This window comes from Rutilus rutilus (assembly GCF_951802725.1).
Source record: "Rutilus rutilus genome assembly, chromosome: 7".
Lineage (NCBI taxonomy): Eukaryota > Metazoa > Chordata > Actinopteri > Cypriniformes > Leuciscidae > Rutilus > Rutilus rutilus.
The window spans coordinates 18258608-18272933 of NC_140221.1; positions in this window are offsets into that span (position 1 = coordinate 18258608).

Here is a 14326-nt window from a genome sequence, read left to right on the forward strand (position 1 = left end):
CATCAGACAATAACGCTATAACGATTATGTCTGTTCTGTCTGCACCTGTTCTTGTTATCCCTAGTTATTAGTTTAATCTTCCTCCACCTCTGCCCGTTTAGTTCCCTCATTCACCTTGCATATTTATACTCCCTGTTCTGTTCTATCCTTTTTGACTCATTTAGAATCGCCTTTGAGAGTGGCTGGCTATGGGCATGCACAAACATGTCCTTAAAATAACCCTTAACGTTCGTTTTCAAAACTGTGCAACTCACCGAGTGGTTAGTGATGTTCGTTGATGTTCCAAAACAAGTAGCGTAGCGAAATACAGTTTCTGTTGTGTTTTATTTGGCATTTTGTAAAATCCCATTGATTTCTGTTGGAGGACTCATTGCTCTTTGATATTACTGTGCTTCAGACTCAAATATCGATTATATATTCCACTATAGCAAATAACATGGATTGAAATCATACATTGTGCCGATATATTTGTTTTTAATCATCAACGAACACCACTAACCACTCGGTGAGTTGCACAGTTTTGAAAACGAACGTTAAGGGTTGTTTTAAGGACATGTTTGTGCATGCCCGTAGCCAGCCACTCTGAAGCAGTCAAAGGCGATTCTAAACGAGTCAAAAAGTCTAGACAGGACCCATCGTCAAAATTTCTGTGTCCACCACTCTAGTTCATCCAAAACAAACCAGAAAAGAGACATAGGGCCCTATTTTAACAATCTGAAATGCAAGTGTCAAAGCGCAAAGCGCAAGTAACTTTGTGGGCGGGTCTTGGCGCTGTTGCTATTTTCCCAGCGGGATAAATTACTCTTGCGCCAGGCGCAAATCTAAAATGGGTTGGTCTGAAGTAGCTTCATTATTCATAGGTGTGGTTTGGGCGTAACGTGAAATAAACCAATCAGAGCATCATCTCACATTCCCTTTAAGAGCAGGCGCGCTTGTTCTAAAGCGGATTCCTATTATAACGGCGGATTTGCCAGGTGCGCGCCAGGAGCGGTTCACAGCCAAGGAGAGCAACACTCTCGTCAGGGACGTTGGGGATGGTGAAACCCACCCAAATTAACTTCGGTTAAAAAGGCGTATGATAATTTGGGTAAATGTGTAAGCTAGATGTATGCTTTTATAATAAATTGTCTATCTATCTATCTATCTATCTATCTATCTATCTATCTATCTATCGTAATAATGTATGATTTGCAAAAATGAAAACTGCTGCTTTTTTGTAGATGAGAGAATCAAAGTGTATGCGCGTTGTGCACACGCTACATTGATTATGGCCAAGCATGCGCCCTTAAAATAGCATCTGAATAACATGCGCAACGCGCCACTGACTTTAAACTATTTTTTCCTGGTTAGTGGCGCAATTGTTTTCTAAACCTGCAAAATAGCATGAAGGAACGTTTGCGCCGGAACACGCCTCCTTTTTTGCGCTGAACCGCCCAGGGAGCGCAAGTTCATTCCCTAGTTTAGCGACGTGCTTCTGTGGAGGGAAAAGTGCGCTTTGCGCGGGTGCAAAATAGGAATGATACATGCGTCGGTGAACAAAGTTAATTGTGCTGGGTGCAAGATAGGGCCCTCAAAGTGCTAAATATCGGAATTATCCTTTAAAATCTATTCAGTGTTTTCACATCTTCCTTCTTTGGCGCCCTGTGACAGAATAACCAACCAAACAAGAAGTATCAACATGGACTCAACAGTGTTGCGTCTCCTCCTCCTCCTGGAGAACTGGAAATATCTAGGATACTTGACCTGGATGATCAGGAATGGTGACAGCCAGCAAGCCTGAGGTGCCCACCGAGGTCGTTCCACCGCCTACCTCGCCTCAGGCTTCTCCTTCACCAGCTCCCAGGCTGCACCTCAGGCCTCCAGGCCACATCTCCACCTCCGCCTGTCAACCCATTGCCTTCACCTAGGCTCATCGCTCCCTCATCACTGCCATGGCCCGTCTGCCCAGAGACTCCGCTGGACTCCTTCAGGACTCCAGGTCGGCCTTCGGAGGTCGATGCACCACGGACTACAAAGCCTACACCCTGCACCCCTACAGTGTCATCGGTCCCCTCCCTTCCTCTGACCTCCCCGTCACACTCATTCATCACCCCGCTCTGTCGGATCCACGTCACCGCCTCAGTCCCGCAAACCCGCGGCTCGGCAGCAAGCTTCCAGGGCTGCGGTGTCGTCCTGGTCCGTCACCCGCTCGGTTCCGCCGGCTCCCCTCACCATGGTTTCGCCGATAGGCCCCAGGGTACTCTGCCCTGGATCCTCCCTTCCGTGCTTACCCCAGGCGCCTGTCCACCACCAGAGTCACAGCCGTGGTGGCCATCTTGGCTGAAGACTCAGGTGTGGTGGCCATCTTGACTGAAGACAGGCCATCTTGGCTAAAGAGGCATGGCATCTGTAATGGCTGGAGACTGGTGGCCACGACAGGATGAAAATCCCCAAAATTAGGTAGGTATTTGGATAAGACTTCATCCGTTATTGCTGGTTCAAATGGTTCTTCTTCAGGATTCAGCGTGATGAGCTTTCCACTTTGTTCAGAAGGGGTTGGAAATTTACAGCACAATTCACATCCTTCATCATCATCACTGTCTGAGCCTGGGTTGGGTTGTTTTTCTGGCTCTTTCATTCTCTTAGTTCTGTGCTTTCTTTTCAGTGTTTAGCATTCTCTTGTCTTAAGCTTTTGCACAGGTAAACTGCAGCATGGCAGCAGAAGGTTTCTATGTACCAACCAACTCTGTCCTTCTTTCTCTGGTCTGATCTCGTTCACTGGACCATCAGGGATTTTCCTACTTATCACCGTATTCACCTAATCTCCCCAGTGTGAGCACAGTTTTCCTGGTCCTCCTCTTTCGCTTAGGTTCCTGTGTTAACATGCCAAAGTTCAACACCATGGATTTTCTCTGCAGTCTTTGATGCAATTTCATAGGCTTCCTGTATCCGTGTTCGCCAGTTTGTTACATAATCTGCATAACTCTGCTGTTTCTTATTCACCTCCATGATGAACGTGAGATTGATGATGAGGCAGGATGAATGGTAACAGGTAATATGGGGAGAACCCAGTTGCTTCACTGAGGGTGCAGTTCTATGCATGGACCTCTTTTGACAGTGAGTTCTTCCAGCCAGCCTTGTCAGCATCACTCAGTATCCTGAGCATGGAAAAGAGTGTCCTGTTGATTCTTTCAACTTATCCGCTGTCCATTGGGTGATATGGAGTTGTGTGAGACCCACGCACACCACCAACCTTCTGCAACTGATCCATCACAAGTCATGATGAATTTTCTCAGGGAAGCCAAACTTGAGGGCAAAACCACCAAAGACATGTTGTATCAGACATTTTCCTTAGGAACAAATCCCACTTGTGTGAATTTGGCTTAACAATTCACACTTGGCTGAGTTTGACTCCATATTTCTGGTATCTCTGGAGGACACTGGTTCACATGATCGATCATTTAAAGTTTTTAACAACATTCAGATTCAGTTTTTTTTTTTCATCTGATATGCATATAAAGTAAATAAAACCAACATTGTTATCATCAAAAGCAAAATCATTGCACTCTTCCCTTAACAGTTGTCATACAATCTGTTGCTTTATCTCTGTTAAGTGTTCAAGTGTTTTGGGGGTTCCCAATGACTTGTTCTCTTTGATTGATCTGGTGTAATACCCTGCATGTCTGCACTGTGGATGTCAGCCATTTCGTCACCTGCTCTAGTTTCTGAGTTTCCAGTTACAAGTTTTTTTTTTTTTTTTTTTTTTTTTTTGGAAAGTGCCTGTGGTTACTGGGTAAGTTGCCTTTATTACTTCCAGGTGGCCTAGTAGTTGAGTTGTGTAGTTGAGTTAGTAGTTGAGTTGAGTTGTGGCGTAAGTATGACCAGGAGCTTGGCTGTATTAGTGATGGCAATTGGCACTTTCACTGTCTTTCAAGGTACCGACTTTGACTACGCCGTCCTGCATTACTAAACTTTCAGGTAGTGGTCATTGATCTTGCCTTATTTATTGATACAGAGAACAATTTGCTTATCTTATGGACAGTACTGGATTGTGGTCTCTGTTTCTCCCACCTACCAATTATCTCATCAATGACATTGTAACAGATGATAGTGTTTTCGGCCACGCTAGCATCCCTCGCCACCAGCATGGGTACTCGCAAGGTCCCAACTGTGCCTATATTATTATTCAGTTGGAAGTTCACTTCTACAATAAAGACTCAGAGGGCAGGTGAACGTTTGTATGGCATTTATTCCTTAAAGTATAAACAGATGGTAGTGAGCTACAATGATGTGTATAGTTGTATAGAACATAGAACATCCTGGGGATGCAGATTTGACTGATCCTGCCTGAAGATGAAGGCAGGGGTGGAGCCTACCCCCGATGGATGGACAGGGGCCAACCTGGTGGTGGGGAGGATGGAGAGGAAGGTCAGCGTCATCAACTGCAAACGTGAAACAGAGAATTCAGTGCTTATATACTCCAGGTGCCAAGTAGTGACTGGCCAGACCTATTAGTATGAATGAATGACGTGGCATTAGAGTCTTCACGTTAGAACTTACACTAACAGCTCTCATTTCCACCTAGCCATCAAATGGAACTCTGTGTGATTTGGTGCCAGTCCAGTCAGTGTTCCCGGCCTCAGAAGCTCCTCAATATATATGATGGTAGTATGTGGTAAGTGTGGTTTGGGCTCCTGTGTCCCATAAAGCTTTAACTATGACATAATTGAGCTGGCAGTGGACCAGGTACATTTTCCGATGATGTTCAAGAGTCCAGCCATCCTCTCTGACTTTTTTTCCTCAAGTATCCCGATCTGTTCTTCTAATGCACAATGAGCATTTGCCTCTGCACATTAGATGGAGACAGACTTCAGTTCACGCCTTTCTTATTGTCTGAAATTTGGAGCTAACAGTCTTGAAGTTGTTCCATTTTTTTTTTTTTTTGTCTCTATAATGTACTTTATTGTCTGTATTCATAACCTTTATTTTATAACTTTTATTTCTAGGTTCGTCTCAAACTGCCATATCACCCCGTAGCCCAAGACTGGTTGCCCACAGAAGCTAAGCAGGGTTGAGTCTGGTCAGTACCTGGATGGGAGATCTCCAGGGAAAACTAAGTTGCTGTTGGGGGAGGTGTTTGTGAGGCCAGCGGGGGGTGCTCACCCTGTGGTCTTGGTGGGTCCTAATGCCCCGGAGTAGTGATGGGGACACGATACTGTCAAAAAGCACCGTCCTTCGGATGAGACATTAAATTGAGGTCCTGACTCTCTGTGGTCATTAAAAATCCCAGGATGTCTTTCGAAAAAGAGTAGAGGTTTAACCCCGGTATCCTGGCCATTGCCCATGGGCCTCTGTCCATAATGCTGGGCTCCTAATCATCCCCATATATACTGATTGGCTTCATCACTCATTGGTCTCCTCTCAACCAATAAGCTGGTGTGTCATGGATGTTCTAGTGCACTATGGCTGCCGTCGCATCATCCAGGTTGATGCTGCACATTGGTGGTGGTTGAGGATCCCCCCTTCCATAGGTCAAGCGATTTGAGTGCAGAGAAAAGCTCTTTATAAATCAAGCAAATTATTATTATTATTTTTATTATTATTGTCTCAAGGAGGAGGTGTCTCATTATGTGATTAATGATAAATCACATTATGAAATAAATGCTTTTCTCCAAAACATGCTTTTAAATGCTTTTCTCCATAATGTTGGCCATAATTATTGGCACCCTTTTATAAAAAATACTTTCTGCAACTTCCTTTTGCCAAGATACCAGCTCTGAGTTTTCTCCTATAATGCCTGATGAGTTTGGAGAACACCTGACAAGAGATCAGAGACCATGCCTCCCTACAGAATCTCTCCAGATCCCCATGTTGGTGCTTCTTCTCTTCAGTTCACCCCACTCATTTTCTGTAGGGTTCAGGTCTAGGGACTGGGATGGTCATGGCAGAAGCTTAATTTTGTGCTTAGTGGCACATTTTTGTGTTGATTTTGATGTTTGTTTTGGATTGTTGTCCTGATGCAAGATCCAACCACGGCCCATTATAAGATTTCTAGCAGAAGCAGGTTTTTTTTTTTTTTATCTCTTGGTATTTGCAAGAATCCATGTATCTGGATTCCTGTTTTTTTTTTTTTTTTTTTTCATCTGACCATAGAATCCAGTCCCTTTTGAAGTTCCAGTCGTGTCTGACAACTGATGTGCTGGTGTTTGTTTTTGGATGAGTGAGGAGGATTTTTCTTGAAACCTTCCCAAACAACATGTGGTGATGTAGGTGCTGTTTGGAATTTGTTTAAGGCTTTCTGACCCCAAAACTATAATCTAACTAATCTCTGCAATTCTCAATCTGTGATCCTTGGAGAGTCTTTGGCCACTCTCGCCGTGAATTAGGACAATATAGACACATATCCTCTTCCAGGCAGATTTGTAACATCTTTAGTTGATTGAAACTGCTTAATTATTGCCCTAATGGTGGAAATGGGAATTTTCAATTCTTTAGCTATTTTCTTAGCTCAACAATCTTTTGCTGCACATTCTTTGGTTTTACTCACTGTGATGGAATTTCAGTTAAGGGAATTTGGCCTTTGTGTTTCCTCATATATACTCCTGCGAAACAAGAAGTCATTGCTAGACAATTGTATGTTCCATAGTCACCCTGGTGTGCTAAAATGTAAATAATAATGGGATTATACTTCAGATATATTTTACTCATAACAAATCTAGGGGTGCCAATAATTGTGGCCAATGTGTTTTGGAGAATTTATTCCATAATGTGACCCACTTTCAATTATTTTACTTCAATGAAAGGTTAGATTTGTAAATTTTTTGATTGAAAGATCAAAAGGATAAACAATGCAGATATATTTTTACAGCCATCTTTGATCGCATTTTACAAGGGTGTCAATAATTCTGACCACATTATACCTGGCTTCTCCCATGGTTTTTTTCTCCATTCTGTCACCTGATGGAGTTTTGGTTCTTTGCCACTGTCGCCTTTGTCACCTTTTTTGCCTTTGGCTTTTGGCTTGCTTAGTTGGGAACATTTCACAAGTTCACACTTACATACAATTAGAGGGAGTAAAGTTTAATGCATATTTGGCGTTCTGTCCAGGGGGAGGGCTACGAGCTCGGAGATCAGCCCGTACTCCCCCATATGTAAGTGGTGGAGGGATGCTGATAAACTGTCAATGAATTGAGGTGAGACTGCTGAATACATATACACCTCTTATCGTTGATTGCTGAGTGCTCTCCACTCGTGTTAATTATCTGAACGAGCTCCTCCCGAACTTTGTTAATAAAACATAATTTAATTTAATATTCAACAATATTATTGATCTGCCTGCATTGACACCATTATATGAGAACTGAACTGAGCTGGATGATGACATCACAGTTTTCGCCAGAGTGGCTATATATAAATGAACTAAATTAATAACTTTTTTACAACAAAAATGAATCATCACTGAACTTACTTAAGCTAGACGGTGACGCTACTTTCTTTAAAAAAAATAAAAATTTGTTGCATTATTTTCATGTTATCTCTGTAAAGCTGCTTTGAAACAAACTGTATTGTAAAAAGCGCTGTAACTTGACTTGACTTGACCACAACTGTATGTAGTAACATCAAAACTGCTTTAATGATGTACAACATAAGAGCACTTCTAGAGTCTGTCTGAATATTCATTCAAAAGCAACCTTGTCTGGTAGGTTAAAACCAAATGGCTATCTTTACCAAGAGAGACAGCATATAAGTAAATGTTGTTAAAAGACTTGCCATCAATATCAAGTGCAGAGCACACCATATTCACATTGTTCGCAAAGCAGAATCTATGAATGATCTAAATAGCTCTACCCATCCCTTTTTCATTCTTTCTCCCTCTCTCTTTTCTAACAGTTCCCAGGATACCCTTTTCTGCACCTGAAAGCTCCCGTTACCTGAAACAAATTGCCTGAAGAAATCTGCACTGCTTCTGGTCCTAAAAATGCGAAGGAAATGCAAAAGCTGGCATGTTAAATGAACAATACTCTCATGATTGTGCTTGTTTAAAAAAAAAAAAAAAAACAGCACACTTAAGACATAAATAAATAAATAAAAGATGAGAAAGTAACTTTGTAGTCTCTGTGCACTTGTGGTTTGTGCTCTGGGCGAAAACCAGCACTGTTGCGCAATAACTCCTCTGCAAGAAAGCATATCGACACACTGATACAAGATGGAGTTTCACAGTGTGTTTTGAGTGAATATGTTATAAAAAGATGTTAGTGACACAATTTTCATTACAATAGTGGGGTGCAAGATGCTCATTTAAAGACATAAGATTCAACTGGCTGTTTTTCTATGAGACCTGCTGTGCCGCATCCAGCTTCATGTCTCTTTAATTTGCTGCTGGAGAGCAAACATTACTCTTTTGCTATGTGAAATTCACAGCAAAATCTTACATACACATGAGACTACTGAATGCTTCTTAAAGAGAAATAAAACATATTTACACATTATGTTATATGACGGAATTAGTAGGATAAAATGCTAAAAGCACAAATTGGAGAAAAGAAAACCCTCAGGTAAACTCTTTTAGAAGAGATCTGCATGCTAGATATACATATAAGATGGGAAGCCGGCCGGGGGAGCCCATCCTAATGCAATCGTAATGACAGAGGAGAGAGCATCCCTTGTTTCTTTTTTCCTTCTTTCCTTTTCTCCATCCTTGCCGTTAGAGAGCTCATTATAGAGTCTGCAGAACTCAGGAGGAACGAGTGAGTGAGAATTGTGGGATTTCTGTACAGCTGTAAGCTACACTGCCATTCTCATGTTACAGACGGTTACAGACCGTTTGTATTGATTGCCAGATTTCCAACTATTCCAAATCAGTTTTGGGAATTTTGTTTACTTGCGACTTGTAGTCATTAATCCAAAGATCTGATTGCAGATCAGTTTTTATGGACGGATCCACTAATTACTTCATAAATATCTCAGATGGATGGGGAAATATTCGAAAAACTCCAGCTTAATCACTTTTAGCCCTGTTGCGCTAATAAAGATTTCAAATCCCCATCCACTCCTGTAAATGCTTTGAAAGAAGTCAGGCTTATAATACTAGACCGGTTCAAAAGGTAACCTTGTGCATATCACCTATTGAGGTAAGGCCCGCAGAACAATGCAGAGCTCCACTGAATAACAAATTTCTCAAAAAAAAAAAAAAAAAAGCATGGAAGAAGACATGAAATATATAAATAACATAGCCAGGTTCACTCCAAGTTCAGCTGCTGAAGGCCAGCAGTAAGACAGGAGAGCAGGAAGAGAGAAAGAAGAAGGCAAAACAGGGAAAACTTTTTCTCTTTCCCCTCATTCGAGCAGTGCCCCCTGCTCATAGGTGTTGCTAAAATGATTAGCTGCCAGCAATCAGCCTGTCGCCGAATCAGCTTTGAACTGGTCAGGGTCGACTTATCACATGACCGGCAGCCGTTTACGGCGGTGGGCTGAGCCACGCTGTCAGGTGAGAGCCGCGTTTTTTCTTGCATAATTCTCCAGATGGGAGCGATGAGTTCACAGCCCGCTTTAGCAGGCACCAAATTGGGGGGGATTGCTGACATATAATCGTTTTAGAAGGGAGAGCGGTTTGCTATGGATTCTGTAGCGTAGGCAAGTGTACACACGCACACGGAGTGAGTGACGAAAAGTAGACAGAAGGAGGTCAATAGCAGAGGCCAGGCTTAGCTTCCCGTTTTCAATGCTCACCTCACCCAAGGTTCATCGCTTATAGCAGCAGGGTGTATATATGTTGGTGCGGGTGTGTGCTTGTATCCTCCATACACCATCCCAATTACAGATACACATCTCCTGGGTCTGCTTTCCAACTACAACATCAGTAGAATACGATATCGCATTAACATTTCCTGTGGTTGAACTCATCCGCAGCCCACCAACAACCTCTCCCAGTGGTAGCGCTTAACTGAGAGATGACCCCAGTCATCAGATCCTGTCTGGGCTGATTTGTGGATATACGCTCTCTCTCCTCCCGATACAAAGTTTCAAGCCATCACCTCACTTCTTTTGTCTGTCTCTCCACCATCCACACAAAGCATTGACTAAATTAACTCCTGCAGATTAGCAAAAGGCAATGAAACAGAAATGTGTGCATGCTGGGGCATTATGCACCAGTCGCAAGCCTTGCTCAATTCTTTCCCTAAGCCTAACCCAGACATGATCCAAATTTTTTTTAAATATATATAAGAATACATAACATATGAATTAATAACTTTTAAAAAAGTATATATATATATATATATATATATATATATATTTAAATACACAAATATTTAATTTATTAATGTATCATTGAAATTTCAAAGCAATTCTGATTAAGGTAATTGTCAGGGTTATGTTGGGTTTCTTTATGTTTTCGTTCATGTATCTTTGTTCCTTGTGCTTCATTTCAGTTTGATTTCAATTACTCTCTTTCAGTTTGAGTCTTTGAGGGACTCACCAGTTGTCCCTCAAAGCAGCCCTCAAATGATTAAAGAAATGTATTGCCCTTCGCAGAACAGCCGAACTTTAGAGGAGTTCACAGTGGAGATCCTGGATTTATACCCCGAGGCATGCTGGGATGATGATGCTCTTAAGTACATCTTTTGGAGAGGGATAGATGACATCTTAGGCCAGATGTTGCTTGTGGAGAAGGATCTGAGGAGGACTTCATCAACTATGCCCTGTGGGTGTGTGGATCCATCTTCAATGTGTGAGTCGTAGAGGAAGACACCAACAACTCTGACTCCCCAGAGCCTGTCTACCTGCCAGTTCCAGACCGGAAGCCTCATCTTCCCAGCCGGGAGAGCCTGTCAGTGCCCCCCATGCACCACCAGCTAGAGCCAGCCACCATGTCTTTACTGAAGCCAGAGCAGGATGTCATATCCGTCCCGAGGCTGGAGCATCATGTCCACCCAGAGTTGGTGGCGATCCCCTTGCTACACCTTGGGCCTGCAAGCCCATGTCTTCACCTCAGCCTGTGGATCCACCTTGGCTTTGCGCTACCTCTGCCCCGCTCTGGTCCACCATCATTTGGGCTCCACGAGGCTCCCTCGGCCCTCCGGCTGCACCTTGGTCTCTTGTTGTCCTGGTTTTGGCGTGGACTTCCGGGCCTCTGCCTGTGCCTCAGCCCTCCACCCCTTTGGCTTCACCGGGCTTCTTCTTTCCTCCGGCTTTGCCTTGGTCCTCACTCCCTCCATAGTCCTATACACACTGTTTGGTTCTGTTGCTTGTCGGTTCTCGTCTATGTTATATGTGTGGTTACTCCTGTGAATCTCCTGAATTTTCTCTTTGCTTATTAAAATATTGTTATTTGTATTGCCTGTGTCTGTCACATATGGTAGTTTAACACACACAATGAAGAAGATGAGATTCAAAAGTCTTTAATGAATAATCCACACAGAATAACTCAGAAGAAGGCAGGCAACGTATCAACCGCTATACATAGACGAGACCGGACACTAAACTAATGAAACAAGGGAACTTATATACAGGGAATAAAAAAAAGTCAGCAGCTGAACAGAATGACAAATCAAATGAGTAACCAAGGAGACAAACTAGTGGCAAGAAACTGAGAACAAAGGAGACAGGAAACTGATGAGTGCAAATTAAAAGTGAAAATTAAACTGTCACAGTATAGATAGAAGCAGACAGGTGAGTAGTTCAAAAACAGAGTTTTATTGAACAGAGACACAGAGTGGAACAGATGACTGGAGTATGTATTGAAGAATCTGAACTGGACAAGGAACTTAGCTGGACGATAATCTTGATCTCTTGTTTGCAGCTGATGACTGTGTATACAGCGGACAGATGGCTGGAGACAGAAGACGGATGACAGGAAGCGGGTGATCGAAGATGAAGCACTGAAGAGGAATCTTCGAGGTATGTAGCAACAGGTAAGTGGTTGGGTAGAGTCTGTAAGATCACATTAGGACAAAACCAGACAAGGAAGTGAAGGGGAAGTGTCTCTTTATAGTGTGAGTTGGTGATGATGTGCAGGTGCGGTGAATTAGAATTCCGGGGAGAGTGAACGAGTGGGCGGAGCGTGTTGATCTGGTGACTCCGTGACAAACCGAACATAACCGTTACAGTCAGTCATGTTGGATTGCTACCACCATTGTGACACTCATTAAATTTGTATACATACATTATATTTGTATAATCTAAATCAAAATAAACTTGACAAATATATAAATTATATATATATATAACAAAAAAGTTACAATACAATATAACAATTTTCAGCATCATTACTCCAGTCTTCAGCGCTACATTATACTTCAGAAATCATTCTAATATGCTAATGTGGTACTCAAGAAACATTTCTTATCATTATCAATGTTGAAAACAGTTGTGCTGTTTAATATTTTTGTAGAATCGATGATAAAAAGAAATTCTCCATCAACAGAAAGTTCGAAAGAACAACTTTTATTTTAAATATAAATGAAACTTACTGACCCTAAACTTTTGAACAGTAGCACTTCAGCTGCATTATAGTGGGTAAAAAAGTGTTATGAGACATGAAGAGGATGGGCAACAAAAATGGCAACACAATTGGCTCAAAAAAGAAATGGAAGGGACATGTGGCATCGCCTCTGTTCATGTACTAGAAAGATCAGTGGCTGTTTTAGATGCTTTAATCTGTCGAATGAATGAACATTGATTTGTGCCATAATTGTGTGATGTTTGTGCAAATAAGATATGGTGACAGTTTTGTCACATCACTTTCTCTGAGCTGTTGCGAACAAAATGTACAATTATAAGAAAATTTGTCATGAGGTGATAAAATGAACATTGATTAATTTGTTTAACATTTGTTCTCCAGTGAACGTTACTCTAATGTGACAATACAACACATATCTCATACAGTAATATACAATGCACTCTGTTCAGATGGCATACAGTAAGTGTTAATAGCTGTATGTCACATCCACCTGGGCTCATATGCTTGTTTGTTTGGCACTCTGTCACTTTGAATTGCTGGCAAGTGGCACCAATGCACACTGGCATCATGCCCTCAGGGGTGTAATAGTTTCTCTCACTCACTCTCTTACTCACACTCACCCATCACAATTATCATGCCACAACCACTCAGTGCTCACTGGAGGTCATCTCAGAATGACAGCTGTCACTGCTTTCTGATTACCCCCACATGGGAGTGAATTAAAGACAAATAAACCAGCGGTAAATGGTGTGTGCGTGTTTGTGTTTGATGTGGCTACCCCACAGCCACTCGTTTCCTCACATATTTCCAACACATTAGAGGCGTCCCAGCTGACTGTACAGCACCAGAGGAAGGTAATAATGTCATTACCTGAATCTCAACATCGGCCTTAGCTAACAAACCAACCATTTTAAAGTTAATGCCAATATATTAACAGATTATCTCGAAAGATACATTCACACTCACCATTTTATTAGACAAGTACCAGACCATTTTATGAGACAAGACAGCATCTACAACAAAAGCCCTGAACAGCATCAGAAGTGTATTTATTTATTTAAATAAATAAACAGATAGATTTTTTATTAAATGAAATTATTAGCTTTAATTTGTCATTGTACTAAAATCAAAATAGATTATTGAAATTGTCTTTGGATTTTTTAGTGTCGACAGTTTTTTTATTATAATTTTTTTTTTATCCAATATAAGAGGATATTTTGTATAGCACTTTTCATAAATATTCTTATAAAGCAGCTTCACAGAAAAAAAGTCAGACAACTAGCCAAAGCAAGCCAAATCCAGACAGTGACAATTAATGAGTCCTTAAACATTTCTACTAATAATAATCTGTATTGATGTGTTCATATAGCCATTTTAAAACTTTGAAGGCAAAACAATTAATAATAATAATTACACAATAAATGAATACAAATACATCACTTCTGAATTTTAAAACAGTAAAATAAATAAAATACATGCAATAACATCAAAGATCCACAAAGAGAAGCATACTTTGTTTTTAACTTAACTAGTGGGGTACATTTGATGAGAACGGATGTAATTCCAAAAAATTGCAGCAGACAGAGCACATGAGATTAAGCATATGAGACTTTGCGACTCAGACCTTTGTTTTTAGATACTTTTGTTGCTCATTATTTCACAATACAGTTCTGTTTTTTAACTGAATTGAATTGAATTGAATGAGGTATGGTTTCTCCATGATAAATAAGATGTGGTAATAATGTGCCGCAAATGCAGCTATAATATACATTTTGTTCATATCCGCCATTGCATTGCAAGATAGTCTGATGGTTATTCCCTCTTTAAATCTTTGTAATATTTACTTAGGGTAAACATATAGTTTCAAGAGCCTTTGGCCCACATGTT